Consider the following 12,583-nt stretch of genomic DNA (forward strand, 5'->3'; position numbering starts at 1 on the left):
TACAACTGCACCCCCCATGCCACAACCGGCTTTTCGCCACACATGTTGCTGTTCGGACGGGAGGCTCGACTCCCTCTTGACTTGTTCCTAGGAAAAAAGGAAAGTATGACTGGCTCATACACCGCACTGGAATATGAGACGAATAAGAGAAATGTACAGGGTGGTACAAGGAAGACTAGAACATGAAGCACGGCGAAGAGAACCGCCGGTACAGACAAAAGACCCGCCACTCCAACTAAACGACAAAGTATTACTGCGTAGCCACCCATTAGGCAGAAACAAAATCCACGACCTCTGGGGACAGGAGATATGGCAAGTCGTGGAGATGCCTAAAGTAGCAGGTGGCCCCTTTAAAATAAGACCCACCAATCACACCAAACCGGATCGGTGGGCGAATATTGCTCAATTAAAGAAATATTGGCATAGTCAAGAAGAGCATTTACATACAAAGAAACCTAAGACAATTAGGGAACCGGAAACTACAACGGAAATTCTCATACCCATCCCGGAACCATGTCACCATCAACAGCACAACAGCGATACACAAGTGGAGAATAACTGCAACAATGAGGATCCCGATCCTCCCAGAAGCAGAGAGACAGTAGACCATCAGATAAGTGGTCCGCGGAGAAGTTTGAGAAACAGAAAGAATACGAAATTTTTCGTCAGCAACCATCAATTCTTTCATGGTCGCGCTGGGATGAGAACAGACTGTTCAAAAGCTATAAAATTGAACTGGTGAAGACACCAAACGAAAAAAGGTGGATGTGAATTCTAGAACTGCTTTGTTTCTGAGGAATAGGATGTAAATTCTAGAACTGCTTTGTGTCTGAGGAATATGATGTAGACACATTTGATATGTTGAAATAGGGATAACTGTCAATCTTATACGAATGTGACGACATTGACAATGAGTGGAACAGTTAAATTTTTTTTACGGTGTTGCGTTTGACATTGAAGGAGTGCACCTGCCAAGCGTTGTTTGTGGTTGAAAACACACAAAAAAAGGCGGGGGTGGATGTAACTAGGGTAGTTACCATACTATTGTAAGAACGTATTACAGTCTGATGCAACAGTTGCAGGACTGATAACGAACACCAGGCCGCTGCGCAGTTAATAGTTCTGATGCAACAAATGGTAATTATTACGTATACGAGGGGATGATGGGAAGGCGACTGGTAGAGAGAGGCAGAACCCAGTTGGTTACTGAACGGTGTAGACGTGTGTGATTCGTGAGAATAGGAACGATGGACACGTGCATTCTGTTATGTTAGGACTAGTGAGGACAGTGGGGGTCAGTTGGTTCATTGTATTCTTATGGAACATTGGTGCATTGTTATGTGGAGCATTTCTATTGATTCATGTAATAAAGAGATCAATGTAAACCTGCATTTCCGAGTATCTATATTGTGGTCGATGTTGTGTGCTGGTCAAAGGTAGCACGAGTAAATACACTCGGTAACACTTGGCTCTGTCAGCAGTGAAATCGGTAACATTTGGCACTACAAGCAAATAGACTCGGTAACATATATATATATATATATATATATATACATATTGTTTTTCCGACACAGGGAGGTGTAAAACGTCGAGAGAGTAAACATGCAGATTTTCAAAAAAAAAAATTTGTTCATTTTCCCATAAACATGTCTAGATCTAGCAAGAAATCAACTAGACTTAGAGGAATGATTTATTTTAAAACCTATCAATGTTTACAATGACTACATCAGACATAGTCAATGATTACATCACACCTGATCAATGATTACATGACACACGTTCAATGATTACATTACAGATGGTCAATGATTAAATAAAAACTTGTTGAATAATTACATAACAACTGGTCATTAATTACATCATACCTGGTAAATGGTAACATTACACATGTTCAATGATTACATAACACCTAATCAAATATTTTAAAATATTTAAAAAAATAAATGCAATAAAATATGAATAAAGAAAAAGAAATATACAATAAAAATAATTTTATAATTGCCAATGTTAAATAAAAACAGTAGGCCTACATAAAAAATATAACGGTTGAATGTCGCATCGTAATACGTGTTAATCTACTGTAAGCTCATAATGGAGGCCACCGAGTTGACGAGAATCCTTCCATCATATTGTTGATGTGGATACAAATACTTTTTAGCGCAATTTCCATTCTGGAGAATTGCGTTTATTAACTCGTCATTTCTGGGAATGGATGGATGGATGAATGAATGAATGGATGAATGTGTGTCCGGGCTTTAAGTCGTATCTCCTCCTCAACGAAGCAATATCGATGACTAGTTCCAAAAGCAATTATGTTAAGCAAGTTACGAGAATGAGCATAGGCCATAAAAATTCCGGGTTTCTTTCATGTATTTCCCGTAAAAGCCAAAAAACCTCGAAAAAATGCAGTTTTTGGCCCATATCTCGGCAACCAGACCACTTAGCGACTTGAAACATGTACCAATCGATTCCTGCCATAAGTTAGAACAATATTGCCGAAGAAAGTTTTCAAAAATATCCTCTCGTTCGGTCACAAATTTTAAAATTACATAAACACCTACAAACCGATCGCTCTTCTAGCTTGAACGCACCCCATCATTATACGTCAGAGCTATTTTTAGATAACATAAGGAAATTGCGCATAAATGTCACTAGACTTTTTTAATTAACTTGCGCGCCTACTGAACGTGATGGCGCAGCCATGGAACGCGATGACGCATCTATTGAACGTGATGACGCGTGTGGTGTGGTAGTATATACATGCCGGAAGTAGAGATCTATCATCTTAATGATTATCATGTTGATAATCAAGTTCAACTAACCAATGGTTTTAATAACCCTGCTCTTGATTTCAATTTGCTTAGTTTAGTTAGTAGTTAGGTTTATTTAATAAAAAACGTTTTAATAACTAACCAATGGTTTTACTAACCCTGCTCTTGATTTACGCTACGACAGAGCTATTTTTAGATAACATAAGGAAATTGCGCTAAAATTGTCACTAGACTTTTTAATTAACTTGTTTATATATTTTGAATTCATAGCGGCCGTAAAAATTATAAAAATAAAACTTTAAGCCTAAAAAGAATTCACTATCTTCATGATTGATGTTTAGTTGCCAAAAGTAGGGAACAATTCTAGATTATAGATGTAGGGTCTACCTTTAGTCTGTATGATCTACAAATGCGACTAGTGTTTCTTTCAGGCTTTTTTCTCCCCAGAGGGGAGGGGGGTACTTGAAATTTTCGGAGGGGGAGGGGTGGACTAAATTTTCTGGGGAGGGGGCGGACACTTGTAAAAGTATGTTTTCTATATAAATACTACTTATTCGTGGTGAAACTCTAAATGCGACTTTTTTCATGTTTGAGCTTAGGTGCAAGGATAAGGGGTATAAACTACGACTATATTTAGTATCAATGTGCAGGAACTACGTGTAGATCAGGGTTAAATCCGGTTAAGGTGCATTGAAGAAACTCTGCTCTCTTGGGTCCAATATCAGCACTTCGTGCAGTATTCAAACGTCTTGACATAGTTTCGGCCTCAGTACATCGCAGATGTCAAAACTTCAAAATTGAGGAATGATGGCGTGAAGTAGTTAAAAATTATGGTATCAGGGAACGAAAAGTTTATTTATTGGACATGCTTGAGGCAGGCCATAGATGTTGTACGCAGAGGCGTAGCGAGGGGGGGGGGGGGCGGGGGGTACATATGTGCCCGGGCGCCGACCTTAGGGGGGCGCCACATTGAAAGTTTGAGGGGGGGGGTGCAAATGAAAAGTTCGAGGGGGGGGGGGGGTGCAAATCGAAAGTTTGTCCCCGGGCGCCGGGAAGGGTCGCTACGCCTCTGGTTGTACGTCATTGCGGATAGAACGAATCGACAGTTACATTTACGTATGTTGCACACATGTATCGTACTTATATCTGACGTCTAATTGTTATATTACAAGGATGGTTGTGACGTCTAATTGTTATATTACAAGGATGGTTGTGACGTCTAATTGTTGTATTACAAGGATGGTTGTGACGTCTAATTGTTATATTACAAGGATGGTTGTGACGTCTAATTGTTATATTACAAGGATGGTTGTGACGTCTAATTGTTATATTACAAGGATGGTTGTGACGACTAATTGTTATATTACAAGGATGGTTGTGACGTCTAATTGTTATATTACAAGGATGGTTGTGACGTCTAATTGTTATATTACAAGGATGGTTGTGACGTCTAATTGTTATATTACAAGGATGGTTGTGACGTCTAATTGTTATATTACAAGGATGGTTGTGACGTCTAATTGTTATATTACAAGGATGGTTGTGACGTCTAATTGTTATATTACAAGGATGGTTGTGACGTCTAATTGCACCATTACATAAGTCAGTCATTACACCAGATGAATGAAGGCCTACACCATTACATAAGTCAGTCATTACACCAGATGAATGAAGGCCTACACCATTACATAAGTCAGTCATTACACCAGATGAATGAAGGCCTACACCATTACATAAGTCAGTCAGTTCACCAGATGTATGAAGGCCTACACCATTACATAAGTCAGTCATTACACCAGATGAATGAAGGCCTACACCATTACATAAGTCAGTCATTACACCAGATGAATGAAGGCCTACACCATTACATAAGTCAGTCAGTTCACCAGATGTATGAAGGCCTACACCATTACATAAGTCAGTCATTACACCAGATGAATGAAGGCCTACACCATTACATAAGCCAGTCATTACACCAGATGTATGAAGGCCTACACCATTACATAAGTCAGTCATTACACCAGATGAATGAAGGCCTACACCATTACATAAGCCAGTCATTACACCAGATGTATGAAGGCCTACACCATTACATAAGTCAGTCATTATACCAGATGTATGAAGGCCTACACCATTACATAAGTCAGTCAGTTCACCAGATGTATGAAGGCCTACACCATTACATAAATCAGTCATTACACCAGATGTATGAAGGCCTGCACCATTACAGAAGTCACCAATGCCATTAAATGTTTTTCTAGGAAACCTCCACATCACTCGTGCATGTAGAACTTAACGATACGACAATCCATAGCTCGCTCAATAGCCTGCCTAACCTTGTCAGAACATGATCACGTGACCAGCGTCGTGGTTCTATGTCAACGTCTTGAGTCACGGTTGGCTAGTTCTGATGGTTAAAATCTGCTTTCTACTTGGGTATCTTTTTTCTTTATAGTTTTTTAAATAACCATAGTTCTTCCTTCAACTCACAACTCATTCAAAAACCTGGCTGAACCCCCCCCCCCCTCCCTCCCTCGACCCTCACCCAGTACAAATCATGTGTAATATAAGTCGGTAGAATGGCGAGAGTTGTAATCATTTCGCTAGATATCTATTGACAGTATAGAATTGAGAGCAAAAAGAAGCATTCAATTGTCACAGCATGACTGAGCTTTACGTCACAGTTTCCTGTAAGTTGGGTACATCCAAGAAAGAGGATGTTTTTTTTATTATTGGCCAGCACGAGTACATCCTGGTACCCCAACTTCTATTTAAGTTAGTCTAACGGCCGCTGGGGTGAGAGTTGGGGTGGGGAGATCATCTTGACCAGTCAGTGCCGTCTGCTCACTGACACATGGATGTCATCTGTCACAATAACGTGAGTTGTGTTTCCTTTGTCGTGGTGGTGGCACCTGTTATAATTACATGGTTGACTGACTAGATGAGTAGATTAACATTAAAGCAATTATCAACTGTTTGTTAAACCTTTCATCAGGTGGTTGCTATGGGCGAGCTACCCTATGTCAACGTGGAATCTTTGATAACCTTTTCTGGTATCATCCCGTCTGGTTCTCGCATGTAAGTTCAAAGTTCGACCACGTGATAAGGCTATATATATATATATATATATATATATATATATATATATATATATATATATATATATATATATATATATATATATATATATATATATATATATATAAATAAATATATATATATATATATATAAGTATATATGCATGTATGTAACTATATAGCAGTAGCTGTATGTAACGATGTCTGTATTTCCCCAGGTTTTCCATCGAGTTGTCCAACAAAGGTACAGGCCAGACAGCTCTAGTGATCCAAGTCCTCTTTGACTACGCAGACTTTCAGGAGTGTGTGGTTCTGTCTGGCTCAGTCAGTCCCCAGCCATACAAGAAAGTCATCGGCAGAGCTTTCCCCTTTGGCTACGGTCCACTGAAGCTGAGCATCGGGTTTTGTAACCTCGGGAAAGATTTTGTGGTCAGTCTCTGCTGCTGTTGTTCTAGTTTACTGATTACACACGGCTGTTTTCTCTAACTCAGGTTTGACCTTAAAGCTGTAGCCCATCAAGACTCAATAGGTCGCTAAACTGTCCCACTACACTTGCTAAAGTTTACAGTTAAACGTTCTGAAAACTCTTTACAATATTTCTCACGGTCTAACTGTAACGTATTCCTTGCTTCAGATCGCCGTAAATGATAAGTACCTGGCGTCATTTCCAAGAAACATCATACGGATCAATTACGTCATCGTGAAAGGTCAAGTTCATGACATCAAGGACCTAATTAAGCTGACCTTCTAGCCATCACCTGCTACCTGTGACCTGCTAGCTGTGACCTACTAGCTGTGACCTACTAGCTGTGACCTGCTAGCTGTGACCTGCGAGCTGTGACCTGCTAGCTGTGACCTGCTAGCTTCTTCTAGCTGTCAACAAGATGACCTGCTATCTACTTAAGACAGTGATATGCTTTAGGTTTGATTGAACACAGCTAACATGGGTCTCGATAGAGTATGTGAACACTTTCCGGACCGGAAACGGAAATGAGGACCAAACTGTCAAGACATGATTTAGATCATTAGTGGCCAAAAGGTGCTCATTTAAATCATTCTAATTAATAGCAGGTCAAAAATGCTGTATCAGCCGACTGGTGACTTTAGATAAGTAGGACAACACGTGTGTAGCTGTATTATGCTCGTGGATATAATAGTGAGTAGTTTATCGTGCTTGGTGCGTGTGTAGGCGGGTAGACATAATGCTGGCCACACCATTCATTTATATTTAGAGCTCAAAAAACATATGAACTCTACTTCGTCTGCCCTATGGATAGTTAGGTCTAGAAGGGGCACTTTTACTTTTGACATATAAGGTAGACAATCCGATTGAGATATGTCAAACAATAAAGTCTGCTTAAACTACCGTGGACAGTGTTTCTTCTAGACTTTTTTTCTCCGGGGGTGCAATTGAAATTTTCGACCGGGGTGGGGGGGGGGGGGGGTGGACACTGTCAAAAGTATATATTTTCTATATAAACTCCATTTCGTTTGGAGGGGGGGGGGCGGTAGACTTTCTTCGGCGGGGCGGTGCCCTCCTCCCCCCGAAGAAATGCCTGAAGGAAACTCTGACTGTGGAATGCTTTGTCTTACCAACTGTTGTGTGAGAATTGTTTTATTAACACATTGAGAGTTCCAGGAAACATTTCTACATGTAAAAATAAATATTGTTTTTAATTAACATGTGTTCTATTGATTTCTATCGAGTGCATCTGTTATTGGTATAAAACAAACTGAACGAATGGCCTTCACGACGAAATATGTTTTGTATACTAAAAAATATAAAATATATGTGCTGCTATTGTAACTCTAAATGTAAATAGTGCATAGACATGAACAGAAAAGGCACCAAATGAGAGCAAATGTGTCTCATCATGCATTTAAAGAACACAAAATACATTAAAATGTATGCAAACATATTTTAACACTAATGATAACTATTTAGGGATTAAAATAAAATTGTGCAATGTGCGCACATTTCAAGAAATAGCCTACGCCGCACCATTCAGCACCAGTGCTGTTATAAAGTTGCAATTTAAAAAAAAGAAAGATGGGGAATGTGATGTAGCTAAAATGGTTTAGATAGCTCTGCCACAGATAGGATTCTAATATCTGCTCTCACCATCTGCCAAAACAATCTGTAGGTATATTTAGACATTCTGGCTTTAAATCTCGTTTATTCGATACAATGATATTCGCAGTTTTTTTCACCTAGTAGATCTACATATTAGGCAAGAATTCTAGCTACTAGATCTAGATCTAGATCTAGATCTATCTAGATACTGCGGCTAAATTCGGCTAATATTTTCTTTAGAACCTAGATCTAGATCTATTAGTTCTAATTCTCTGTGTATTTTACCGATTTTTTTTTCTTAAAATTTTTATCAACAAGTGCGTAAAAAATAAGCGGCTAAAAATTAAAACGGGGTGGGGTTGGGGGGGGGGAGAAGAGAAGAGGCAAGGGGGGATAGGGGCTACACAAGATACATTTGTGTCAAATGTAACTATCGACAAGTTACGTCAGCATATGTTGCATCTTACAGTCGCAGAGGTACAAAGTTTTCTATCGTATCGATGTTAGTTCTGGTAGAGACTAAGGTCAAGGCTAAGTTAGAAATATGTGAAAGATCGTGGTTAGGGAAGATTTTTTATCAATAGATTACTCACAATACTTCATGTGAACGTATTTTTCAGTTGCCGTATTTTATATCTAATAACTGAACTACAAAACGTTAAGCCCACACGTAACATAAACTTAACTCTAGTATTAACCTTAACGCTAAACTTTTCGTATATCTGATACACATATGAATATCCGAATTACCTGATATTTACCAAGTCTTCATTATCGACATTTAAATAATCCAGTAATTAAATTCTTCTAGCCCATGTTAATTATTCGGTATGTCAAAACGGCATGTGAGGAATATTAAAGTCAATTTTCTACCCAGCCGCCGTTACTTTACTCATTATTTATCGGACAAACGGCTTCGGGCAAGTGTCCATTCGGGCATTTGTTGAATTCGGGCAAGTGTCGAATTTGGGCATTTGTTGCCTTCGGGCAAGTGTCCATTCGGGCATTAGTCGCATTCGGGCAAGTGTCGAATTTGGGCATTTGTTGCCTTCGGGCAAGTGTCCATTCGGGCATTAGTCGCATTCGGGCAAGTGTCGCATTTGGGCATTTGTTGCATTCGGGCAAGTGTCGCATTCGGGCATTTGTTGCATTCGGGCAAGTGTCGCATTTGGGCATTTGTTGCATTCGGGCAAGTGTCGCATTTGGGCATTTGTTGCATTCGGGCATTTGTTGCATTCGGGCATTTGTTGCATTCGGGCAAGTGTCGCATTTGGGCATTTGTTGCATTCGGGCATTTGTTGCATTCGGGCATTTGTTGCATTCGGGCAAGTGTCGCATTTGGGCATTTGTTGCATTCGGGCAAGTGTCGCATTCGGGCATTTGTCGCATTCGGGCATTTGTTGCATTCGGGCAAGTGTCTTTCAGGAAAACGTCCGGCTCCCATATGGACGTATTATTTAAATCCTTCGAGTTGGGTGGACCTAGTAGGTATATACTATGAGCCCAAATCCTAATCGAACACCAGACTTCCTCATGTGCTCTGGCGCAAAACCACGCTGTACAGTATCCGTAGTAGAGGCTTGGATTACATAGAATGCAATCATTAATTAATTCGAGACCTTGAATCAATGCAGTGACCTGTGACCTCTGAAGCAGTTCGAGCACCATGTCTAGAGAGACCTTATCGTCACAGACCACTGGATACAAGCACTGACCTCCTGACCTCTCCCCTCGTCTCGCTCCAGTTACCAGACAAGATGGCGGTTGTAAGTTGATCTACAAGTTGTAGTGTCATCTATCCAATCTTCTGTGTCTGAAGTTAGTTTTCTCCTGTTTAATGTTGTTACGGTCTGGTTCGAGTGAAAGTTTTTTTATAACAGGTTTTTTTTTTTCTTGTTCACAGGTTCTTGCACCGGTAAGTGGAGATTTTACATTTCTCTCAGGGGTGTGGGTGTGGGTGTGTGTGTGTGTGTGTGGGTGTGTGGGTGGGGGGTGAGGAGGGGGAGGGAGGGGGAGGGAGGGTATAAATATGTGGGGCCTGGGCTGATGGTGAAAGGGGGGGGGGGAGAAAGAAAAAAAAAGTTTTATATAAACTTAAACAATGGTCATGTATATAAGAAAATGATGTTAAATATTTAGCATTTATTTATTTAAAAATTTACAGCGTATTGAAATAAAATGTGTGTCACTTGTGTGTTGAAATGTTGTTGTGTGTCCAGTGTGTAAAGATGATGTTGTGTCTCCAGTGTTTAAAAATGATGTTGTGTGTCTACATTGTGTTAAAATAATGCTGTGTTCCAGTGTGTTAAAACGGTGTAGTGTGTCCAGTGTTTAATGTAATGTTGTGTGTCCAGTGTGTGTTAAAATGATGCTGTGTGTCCACAGTGTGTACCATTCACCAACTTCCTGCCCTGTCAGCTGTTCCCTGGAAAAAAGATTATAGTTCGCGGAGTTCCCAAATGTTCGGCTTTAGAGTAAGTTCCTTGCATGTTTTTATTCTTTAACTAAAATCAGAATAGGTCTACATCGTATACATCTGTGGAATTTGAATGGTGACGATCAGTATAATCTGTGATTTAATACACGAGATACTGGGCGGTAGGGGGGGCGGGGAAGTGAGGTTTATGTTTGTACTAATCCACCACCATCTTAACATCATCCCTTGCTGAAGACACAACGTCTACACCGTTCAAGACGTTTTGCGATATTGATGCTCAAAATCCTCAAAACTCACCGCCCCCATTTAGGCCTAAGTAAAATGTTAAATGTTTTGTAGCGCTAACTTGTCACTTAGACAGTTGATGGTGGGACTTGTATTTTGGGATGAGATGTATTGTGAGATGGTTGGGTTAAATCATGGACACTTTGCCCCAATGTCACCCTGACATCAACATCCTCTGCTCCAGGTTCAACTTTGTTCTCCTGTGTGGGCCCTCCATCGACTACAGCGAGATAGCCTTGACCGTGGACGCCATCTTTGACGGGCCCCCATGCGGAGGCGGGGGGTGCGGCAGAAGCTCCCTGGTGGTGGCCCACAGGGCGCGCTGTGGGTGGTCGGAGGACCAGGTGCTCTCCTGTTACTTCCCCTTCTCCAGGAACGTGCCGTTTGAGTTGGTCATTGTGGTGGAGTGTGGTGGATTCAAGGTAGGTCGTGGTGGAGTGTGGTAGATTCAAGGTAGGTCGTGGTGGAGTAGGGTGGATTCAAGGTAGGTCGTGGTGGAGTGTGGTAGATTCAAGGTAGGTCGTGGTGGAGTGTGGTGGATTCAAGGTAGGTCGTGGTGGAGTGTGGTGGATTCAAGGTAGGTCGTGGTGGAGTGTGGTGGATTCAAGGTAGGTCGTGGTGGAGTGTGGTGGATTCAAGGTAGGTCGTGGTGGAGTGTGGTGGATTCAAGGTAGGTCGTGGTGGAGTGTGGTGGATTCAAGGTAGGTCGGGGTGGGGTAGGGTGGATTCAAGGTAGGTCGGGGTGGAGTGTGGTGGATACAAAGAAGGTCGAGAGTGGAGCAGGGTGGATTCAAGGTAGGTCGGGGTGGGGTAGGGTGGATTCAAGGTAGGTCGTGGTGGAGTGTGGTGGATTCAAGGTAGGTCGGGGTGGAGATGGGGAAAAAAGATAGGTCGGGGATGGGTAGGGTGGATTCAAGGTAGTTTGTGGTGGAGTGTGATGGATACGAGATAGGTGGGGTGGAGTAGGGTGGATACAAGGTAGGTCGGGGTGGGGTAGGATGGATACAAGGTAGGCGGGAGAGTATGTTGGATACTAGTCAAATCATTGTAATTTATATTGGCTTCTGGTTGGAGTGTAATGGCGTCAAGGTTAACCTTAGTGATGGCTCTACAATGCTACCTACCTGTTCTCACCTGTGTTTTTTAATGCTACCTACCTGTTCTCACCTGTGTTTTTTAATGCTACCTACCTGTTCTCACCTGTGTTTTTTAATGCTACCTACCTGTTCTCACCTGTGTTTTTTAATGCTACCTACCTGTTCTCACCTGTGTTTTTTAATGCTACCTACCTGTTCTCACCTGTGTTTTTTAATGCTACCTATCTGTACTCTGTGTTTATAATGCTACCTACCTGTATTCACCTGTATTTTACAATGCTACTTAACTGTTCTCATCTGTGTTTCAGATTATCGTCAACAACCAACTCTACTCCACCTACAGACACCAGTTCCCGCTACATCTCGTCTCTCACTACGCTGTTCTCGGTGACGTCGTCATCAACGAGATCGTCTTTCTATAAACATTCACCTGACACACGGATTTATTTCAGGACTTCTCCATACACCCATTCTAGTGGTGTTCTCACATCAAATAGTTATATCACCTGACACACAGATTTACTTCATGACTTCAACTTCTCCATACACCCTTCCTAGTGGTGTCCTCACATTTAATACTTACAATAGCATAGTCCACCCCATCTTTTTAGTGAGCATCTACAATAAACATTTAGTAGAAACGGTACTGATTTGTTATTCTATTTTATATATTTCTTTTTTATTGTTACAGCGCATTTACTCAGTTACATTTTTTTTTTAAAAACAACAAATAAAAAGAAATATCAAAGAATTAATTTCGTTTTAAATATATTCATCAATAATCGAGCACTAGAGTTTAATTGGAGACAACAAAAATATAGCTATCATTTTAATTATTAGT

The 12,583-nt window shown here is 40.9% G+C and overlaps 1 long non-coding RNA gene across 1 annotated transcript; it reads left to right on the plus strand.

Moving 5' to 3' along the window:
* Positions 1-9,826: 9,826 nt before the first annotated feature.
* On the plus strand, positions 9,827-12,381 carry LOC131947513 (uncharacterized). The gene is made up of 4 exons (XR_009387891.1): positions 9,827-9,838; positions 10,309-10,397; positions 10,830-11,067; positions 12,051-12,381. It is a non-coding gene; the product is annotated as an uncharacterized LOC131947513 (long non-coding RNA).
* The last annotated feature ends 202 nt before the right edge of the window (positions 12,382-12,583 follow it).

This window comes from Physella acuta, unplaced genomic scaffold (assembly GCF_028476545.2).
Source record: "Physella acuta isolate Inbredline_101_S28 unplaced genomic scaffold, ASM2847654v3 ptg000596l, whole genome shotgun sequence".
Lineage (NCBI taxonomy): Eukaryota > Metazoa > Mollusca > Gastropoda > Physidae > Physella > Physella acuta.